General features: G+C 34.4%; 1 non-coding gene across 1 annotated transcript; it reads right to left on the bottom strand.

Annotated features, from left to right (window-relative positions):
- Nucleotides 1-8,559: 8,559 nt before the first annotated feature.
- MIR399A (microRNA MIR399a) lies at nt 8,560-8,674 on the bottom strand. Its single transcript, NR_120957.1, is given in 1 exon segment — nt 8,560-8,674. It is a non-coding gene; the product is annotated as a microRNA MIR399a (primary transcript).
- Nucleotides 8,675-9,487: the final 813 nt, after the last annotated feature.

Consider the following 9,487-nt stretch of genomic DNA (forward strand, 5'->3'; position numbering starts at 1 on the left):
TCGTGCGGTCTCAATTAAATGTTTTTTATATTTTTGAAAGTAAAGCAACCTCGTTTTGCTTGAAAAATATAAAAAGGAAAAAATTATGACCGCACGATTTTTTATCAACGGTCATTGTGCATTGATCCCTAGGATCCTCAGGGAGGGGATCTAGCAAGGATCCAATTCCGTATTATTACATACTATAATATGTACATTACTTAATTGGTTAATGATTAAAAATTCTGTAGAAATGGTTTTTTTTTTTTTTTTGGTATAAAAAAGGGGCAATTGAATATTAATCCTTTTATAAGATTGAAATTCAATTAAAACCTAATGTAAGATTAAATATTAATTATAGTCCTTTAACTAGATATCCACATAAGCATTTATATTTAAATTCATAATTAATTGTTATTAGATACTTAAATTCGTTTTTTTCATTCCCAAAATGCCCATGTTAAATATTTGATTTTTTTTTTGTCAAACTAAAATTTTGATTTATTTGATCCAGATTTTTTGCCATCACCATTGACTTCCTCTATTAATAAATGCACCTGAATGGAAAACCATAACAAAAAAATATTAATGAAACGTTAAGAAAAAAAATGCAAAATACAATCATTATGCAAGTTGCAAAGTAAAGAGTATATATACCAAACAACTATAAAATGATTGTACCTAAACATGTGTGTACCGAAGTATGTGCACCGAAGTATATGTACGGAAGTATATAAATGCACCGAAATATAGTACCTAAACATGTGTACCGAAATATATGTACCAAAACATATTATCGAAATATTGTACGAAGTATATGTACCAAAATGTATGTACATGTATAGTTCTCAAAAGTATAATATAGCTATATGAAAAAAGGCTTCTTGTTGAGATCACTATTGTTGTGAAAAATGGAAAAAAAGGCTTCATATATTTAGGTATAACAATCACCAAATGGAAAGTTCCATTCAGATTAATAGAATTTTTTGAGGCAATTCAAACTAGAAGATGCAAAATCAAAAATCATGAAGTCCAAGTTTTTATTTCGGAGACTGAAAGGGAGTTTATGGAGATAATGTGAGCCTTTGGCCGACGCTATGGAGAGGAATGGTGGTCACCGACTCACCGTGGAGCAGTATGGTTGGTTGTCTGGTAGGAGGGAGAGAGGGAGAGAGTGAGAGAGAGATCGAGAGATCGAGAGCGAGAGAGAGATCGAGAGATCGAGAGCGAGAGGGAGAGAGAGGATCATCACCTTATATCAATTGAGTAATAAATTCTACAAAATTTCAAATGAGTAATTTAAATGCAAATATTTGAATTTCAAATGAGTAATAAATTTTGCAACATCTCTCATAAAAATAATTACTGTTCACGAGGAAAGAATTGGAAGAAAGAAAACCATAAAATCAATGTAAAATGGGTAAAAATGACGTGGAATATGCATGATGACATGTAAAGCGGATCAAATGACTAAATTCAATTCTTAATCTTAGACCAGGTATTAATCAAAAGTTGAACTTATTCAAGGATTAGCCTCTAATTTCTTATAAAAAGGGTCATGCTTCATGGGCACGGTTATGTGCTCGGTGCTACATAAAAGTGGGACTCAGACGAGGATTTCAGAAGTTCCGAATTTAGTGGTACCCTATCTGAAATTACGCCCACAGTCTCTTTGGTGCTAATGATCATTAGGAACTTAGTTATAGGGCACCCTTGATGATGGTAGTATGCTTATGTTCAATGAGCACTTTCAAAAGGTGCCTACGATGGAATTGGCACAGTTTTAAAATGGTGCCCTATGCCATGATTTCTAGTAGCTTGTACATCGATGTTCTTGGAATAATATGATATTCATACAAATTTGTCGTAATAAAATTTTAAATTTGACAGAAGAGAATTTGTGGGATCATTCTTAATTAAGACGTGTAATATTGGAACTCGTTTAGAGTTCAATTCAAAGCAACTGAACAAAAACCAGCACCATGCTACAATGCTTACTACTGTTTACATGTAGGGATTTGGATCCTCACCGGATCCCCTTCCTGGGGATCTAGGGATCAACGCACACGGACGATTGATAAAAAATCGTGTGGTCCCAATTAAATGTCTTATATATTTTTAAAAGCAAAGCAATCTCGTTTTACATGAAAAATATTAAAAAAAAAAGAAAAAATTATAGCCGCACGATTTGTGATCAATGGTCCGTGTGCATTGATCCCTAGGATCCCCAGAGAGGGGATCCGGCGAGGATCCAATTCCGACATGCAGAACCCTTCTAACTGTGTTAAGCTTTAGCTTGAGTTTTCTAAGCTTAATTAAGTTGAGTTTGTCTGTACGGATGTAAACTTTTCAACTTGTTCTTCTAGGGTTTCCTCTGCTTTGTCTTTTAATGTTAGCTTACGTTGAGTTTGTCCGTATGGATTTAAACTTTCAACTTGTTCTTCTAGGGTTTTCTCTTCTGTGTCTTCTTCTCTCCACTAAGGTCATCTCCAACCGAAGGGTCCAGAGGGCCAGAGGGCCGAAAATAGCCCTAAAACCGTCTCCAACCGAGGGCTAGGCCAGAGGGCTCTGGAATCTGGGAGGGCCCCACGGGATCGGAGAGGGCTGGAGGGCTGGCTGCTTTCGGCCAGCCAGCCAGCCTCGGGCTGGCTATTTTTTTTTTTAATGATTTCCTATTGCTGTCGGTTATAACCGACAACATTAAAGGTATTCTTTTTTTTTTTAATAGTTCTACTATTAGTGTCGGTTATAACCGACACTAATAGTTTGAAATGCTTTTGAATATAACGGCTAGTAGCCGTTGGATTATTAGGCCTCTTTTTTTTTTTTTTTTTTAATGAATTTAAACTTCTTTTTTCCCTTTTTAATGAATTTAAACTTCTTTTTTTCCCTTTTTTTTTCCTTTTCATATGAATCAAATTTTGTTTCATATTTTTTTTCCTATAACTTCTATTTCACAAAATTTGTTTCATATTTTTTTTCAATTCTATTTTTTTCGTATAACTTCCTAGGCCATTTATACAACATTAAATTGTAGTTTTTAAATAATAAATTATGTTTGGCCCTATGGCCCTTTGGCCCTCGGTTGGAGACGGTTTTTTGTGACAAGGCTAAAACGAGCCCTCTGGCCCTCTGGCCCTCGGTTGGAGACGATTTTTAATATGGCCATGTACTGTTCATTAAAATATTAATATCTTGGAGAATCTTGGAGGGCTAGAGGGCTAAAACGAGCCCTCTGGCCAGCCATCGGTTGGAGATGGCCTAAGAGAGTTTGGACCAACAATCGGGCACATGTAAGATTTCTTGTATGGAAATTCATATGCATGTTACACATGGATGTGTGATTATAATACATACAGAAAATTTTATGGTGCTCCAAAATATAGAATATACTCTAAACTTTTAACCACTAGGTTTGGTTTTTTTTTTTTTTTTTTTGTCAAACGATAGATTTTGTTAGATTAGATGCTAGTTAGATTAGCTACTGACGGAGTTCGAACTAACGTCATCATGTAAGGGTTTAACACCTTTTCACCACTGTACTAAAGGGTCACTTGCTTTACCCGCTAGTTATTGATTTTTGTATTTTTGCCCAAAAATCTAACAGTTAGAAAGCCCGAAATGTCCTATAAAAAATCCTTGATACATACATCCAGGGCCGGCCATGAGGGGGTGCCAGTCGTGCGACCGCACAGGGCCCCCAATTTTTAGGGGCCCCTGAATTTTAATAACCTTTGTAATGTACTACATATAAAAAAAATGTGAACACAATTCACATTGTTTCCTTAGGGGAATCGTCAAGCGCTGATACTTGCGTTTGCGTTTGCACGGGTTCGACTCCCAGTAGATCCATTTTGGGCTTTTTTTGAACTACATTAATTTTTTTCTTTTCTCTTTAATATTTGTAGTTTAATTTCTATCGTTATAAAAGAGAACTTTTGATGATAAATCTATGATTAGGAATATCATAATTAATTAAAATCCTTAAAAAGTTTGAAGATATAATCTTTAAAACCCCCTTTTCATATATGACATCTTTTTTTGAACTACATTAATTTTTTTCTTTTCTCTTTAATATTTGTAGTTTAATTTCTATCGTTATAAAAGAGAACTTTTGATGATAAATCTATGATTAGGAATATCATAATTAATTAAAATCCTTAAAAAGTTTGAAGATATAATCTTTAAAACCCCCTTTTCATATATGACATCATTTAATCAAATGCATATCGTTCGTTTATTCTTTTGGTCAGCTTTTAAGGATCATCTAATTTTCATCCTATTTGAAGACCATTTAGTCATCCATATATAATAAAACTTTGCTCACAACACTAAAGTGGAGGTGAGTAGGTGATGCTCATCCCCCTATTGATTACCATTAAATTAATTTGGTTTAATTGATTTAAGACACGAATCTCAAATTCTAACTAATCCAACAACAATCAACCAAGTGAGGGTTAGAATCATTCTCACTTTAGGGAGTGAGAAAAAATGCATTAAAAAAACTTACAGCTCATTATAAGATGCTACAAATATCATAACCAGTGATTTGTTTAACTAGTTCATAATAAAGAGCATGAGTTGTTCTGATTATGATATATGTACGGTGATATGATATGTACATATCCACCACACCATGCTTTTTGTATTTAAAAAGTAAGTTCAAACCCAAAAACATAAAGAATGTAGATACATAGCCACCAAACCATGCTTCTTTTTTATTTATTTTCTTTTGCGTTTATATCAATTTATACACAAGAAATATATATATATATATATATATATATAAAAGAAAATATAGCAACCAAAATTTAAATCTTGTAAGGGCCTCCGTTTGAGTCTCGCACAGGGCCTCCAAAATCTCAGGACCGGCCCTGCATACATCATTCATGTCAGTGCTCGAGTGGTCAATATCCATTACGCTAATAGCACAACTGTATACAACCCTAGCTAGCAAACAACATGTCATCATATGTGCGTCCTTGCTCGAGTTTCTGCACACAAATATAACTTTCAGGTCCATCTGCTGGCAGTTGACGACAGCCAAGAGAACTGAGATTGCAACTTTACACGTACCTAAAAGATATAGATTTTGGAGAAGATGCCTGTGGAATATATGGATCTTCCACAAGCATCCATAAAAAAAAATCTGTTCTCTTTCTCTTTTTCATCTGTTCCCCATTTTCTCGATAATCCTATCAAGCATTGTTGTATTGAAACCAGAACACTACTTCAAATTTGATTCTGTGTGAAAGCTACGTTATATATGTGACCTTTCAGGTTGAGGTAGGGACAAGATAATTATATGCACTGAATACAAAATTATGACCCGTCTAATAAATTGTTAACTAAATTGATGTGATATCTAGCATATGATTTTAGGGCATGAAGGAATATTTCAAGTGTCAGATACCCTAGTATTTTGAATTCTGGGTAAGGTGAGTACTATAGGTTACCCTAGTATTCTGAATTCTGGGTAAGGTGACGGGTACTATAGGTTAGAGATCCAGGGATCCAAACTCTCATTTGTAACAAAAAGAAATCTGGATCAAGAACGTGTAATACATACAATTTGCGAAACAGAATCCTTTTCAACGTAAATTAAGAGGAATTAGTACTTATAATATTCTGTTCAACGTAAATTAAAAGGAATTAGTACTTATAATATAAGGTGATGAAAAGCATTCCAAATCACTCAAGAGTCAAGAGAAGACAGCATTGTTCTATTGTATATGCTCATCTTGGACAGTATAAATAACTGGTCTCCATGGCATCATTCTGCGGTACTGAATGAAGATCAGCTAGCTGCAGTTGCATTACAAGGCAGTTCTCTCCTTTGGCAGACAACAATTATGAGATGCAAGTGTTGGCTTCATGCATTCCTGCCAAAGGAGATTTGCCCAGCAATTCTCCTGCCGCTTTGTTTCACCTACAAAAATTCTGTTGTTAATAATTCGCTTTTGGATATAGATGTTTTGATTTATATAGAGTCATTCAAATTTATTGATTACAAAAATGGTACGGTTAGTCTATATCTGTAAGTATTTAGCAACACACTCAAATGGCATCGTCATTTTATTAGATTTCAGTAGATCTTTCACACAATATTCATTTCTTATTTCATGTCTTTCGGCAGGACGCTGGCTATATACACACATATACATCACGGAGTAACAAACTTTTAGAGTAAATAAAATATGTTTCACAAGATCATAAAATAATAAAGATAGTTATTAGCAAGGAAGAGAAGTACACACAAATAAAAAAGGGACTATAGCTAGTGACGTGCCATTGAAAATTTTGAGTAAATTTAGCATTTTATGATTAAGGATAAAAGAAACACACACACGCACAAACGAACCTTTATAGGGTTTAATATTCACGTGGTGTCGAAAGAGGTAGAACTCTAGATCAGGACTTTGGGTAAGAAAATACTTTTAATCAACTGAACAAAAAATTCCTTGCATTGAGAACTTTTAGGTAACTTTGTATCATTAATTTATTTCAAACTTTCAAGGCACTAGTCACGCCATTGCACTTTTGGGGCAAATTTGACACACAAAATTAGTCATGTTTCTGAAAGAAAAAAATCATGATGCCTTTATTGAATTTTGCTGCTTTATTCATTAATGAGACTAGTGATAATGCTTAGTTAAAATTTTACGGAAAATTTGGGGACATATAATATACCTTATTTCTGTCCCTAAACATCAATAATAACACTAATGGAACAATCAGATCACCGAATTATGGCGATATTGTTCTCTAAAGATTTTTTTTTTGACAAATTGTTCTATAGATTTTGGCCAGTCATGTGTCTTGTCTTCATAAACACATACAGAGGTCTTTTTCTTGTAGTGATTGAGGTGAACCCTTTTAAACACATCACAAGCCCTTATACGTACAAGGAATAAGATTTTTTAAAGAGTAAGTAAATTACAAGTAATTGCAAGTTTTGTGGGAGATTCTAATTAGGTTTTTTATTTTATCACAGAAACCAATGTGGATTTGTAGCCCACTTAGAAACCAATTACTGGATCCAATTTTAATACGACTGTGGCAAAAGTATACTTAGGGAAAATACTAGAAAGTGGAGAAGGAATTAAATCAATTAATCCTCTGAAATGTTCAAAACTATTGTTAGTGGATATATATACCAATTTTAATTGGCACTTTTCTAGACTAAACCTATGTTAGGATTGATTCTAATCAAGCTATCGAAGATTAAGCCCAACTAATTAAGCTAATCAGACTTGAAGGTTTGGTGCTAGGGTTTACACATGAAATATTACATATATGCTAGCTTTTTACCGTGAAAAGTTATAGAGGATAGAGAGAACTCACATATGCATTAGAGAGAAATTATGTGTGCGTGTAAACAATTTTTGAGTGAGTTCATGTGCATATCATATCATGATCCTAAGATTTGTTCCTTGGTTGAGATCTTTCTAGCTAGGGTTTAAACATAATTCCATATCTTGAGATTGTGAGTGAAAGATCCAGTGGAGAAGAGTCGTGAATCGAGATTGTCATTAAGACGACGTAGCGGTTGTGTAAGTCCCGAGAGTGTTGGAGGGTGTCCTTGCGTGCTAGGCTAAGGTGTCGTGGTGATTGCCTAATCCCAATAGGTGAGTCTTGTAAAGTTATATTTCTCATAATGGACTCGTTTTACTGGATTGTGTACACAAGGATGTTTCTCCATGTGTTGAAGTTTTACCGTGCTAAATCATAGTGTACTGTTATTTAGTTTTCTGCACTTCATTTATTCGTGCAACAGAATTGATATCTGCTTTCAATACTGTTGTCTAATTGTTATTTGCTTTCGCTCATTGCACTTATTGATCACAACTTGGTTTCTATTTTCTATGCATACCTGATCAACGCGATTAATAATTAATTAAAGTGTGTGAAAATTGGATTAAGCCTATTCAACCCACCCCTCTAGGCTTTGTGTTACAACTATTTGTGTTTTCAACTATTCACAATTTCTTGAGTGAAATTTCATCTATGAATATATTGTACAAAAAAATTATTTATTTATTTATTTATTTTTATCGGCTTTCAAGCACCACTTGACTTATACAAACTATCAAAGACTTAATTATGTCAATGCTAATATAGTGATACTTATCTGTCATCCGTTGTCTTTGTTGCTTTGAATCATCTCAGTACTTTTCAAACGGTTGTATCAAGATCATCTGAAATCACTAGCTTTCCAAGAATCAAGTCTAGTAGGGTTCCTGAGCGCTGCGCAAAATTTAGTACGTACAAATCAAACTGCAAATTTGCAGTTATCAATCTGTATCAGGCTTTCATCAGCATTGTTGTGACATGATAATGCAGACGAGTTTCTCAAGTTGAAGTTGAATAATGTAAGGCATATCCTGTTTGTCTTTTAAATAATCTGATGTCCACCCCATCAAGTTAACTACAAGATCATTAATTAACAGCAACAGCTAGCAACAAATAAAATGACAAAAATACAAAGATGTGCTTACTGTATATGAAACCGATAGATGGAAGTGCATGAATACTAATATATATATATATATATATATGGATATTCCTTGGTAGAGTTCTTGAATTGCAGGGCAATTCTCCTTTGGCAGAAAGCATATATATGTATCCAGCGATAGTACTCAAGAGTATATGCACCAGAATGACTTCTGCCAAAGGAGAATTGCACTGTTATTCATCCCTACCCTCAGCACGGTCCTTAATTAACTGTGCACCATGCATCATGCATATGCATATATACTTGTTAATGCGCTTTGCTGCAGGAAGTTGAATTGCTTGCCATGGTTTTTATTAGGGTATGAATCGTGTGATTCGCACATTTGAAATGGATATTCCGTGGAGAACGATCAGTATATGCCAGGCATCATTCTCTATTGAGCTTCTCTTCTTGCTATATGCTATCATGGTCCCCTTCCCCTTCACTTAACAAAGCTGTTGTGTATTCTCTTCCCACACATGTCAACATCAAAATGTTTAGTTCAAATTTCTTTTCACATTGAGTTTGTAGTCATCTGTCTTGATTAACTAATATTGTCCAGTCCTCTGGCTTCTGCCTAAATTATACAACGTACGTAAGATAGGTTTAGGGTTTACCATATATGTTAACAATAAAGTTATGTGTAGGTTTAGGACATATAGGAGTTTTTGTATCGATCAAATTTATTAACTTAGCATATTACGCCTCTAAACTTTACAACTGTTGTAATAATTGACCTTTCTCTATATTCTCAAACAATATGTCAATAACAGAAAGAAAGCAACAACATTCAGATATCACTAGAAATGCAAAGGGTAATTGGATATGCTGAGGAAAACAGTCGCATATGCTGCGGACGGGTCGATATATTCCTCCTGGAGCTAGCAATAGGTTCCCTTTCTCCATCATGTGATCGTGGTCCAAACCAATTTCCTCTCCTGTCCATCTCAATATTTTAGCCATCTTTGTGCTGTGAGGTCCGGTTATCAATCTCTCCTTTAGTCCATATGCATG

The sequence above is a fragment of the Malus domestica genome, chromosome 05, assembly GCF_042453785.1.
Source record: "Malus domestica chromosome 05, GDT2T_hap1".
Lineage (NCBI taxonomy): Eukaryota > Viridiplantae > Streptophyta > Magnoliopsida > Rosales > Rosaceae > Malus > Malus domestica.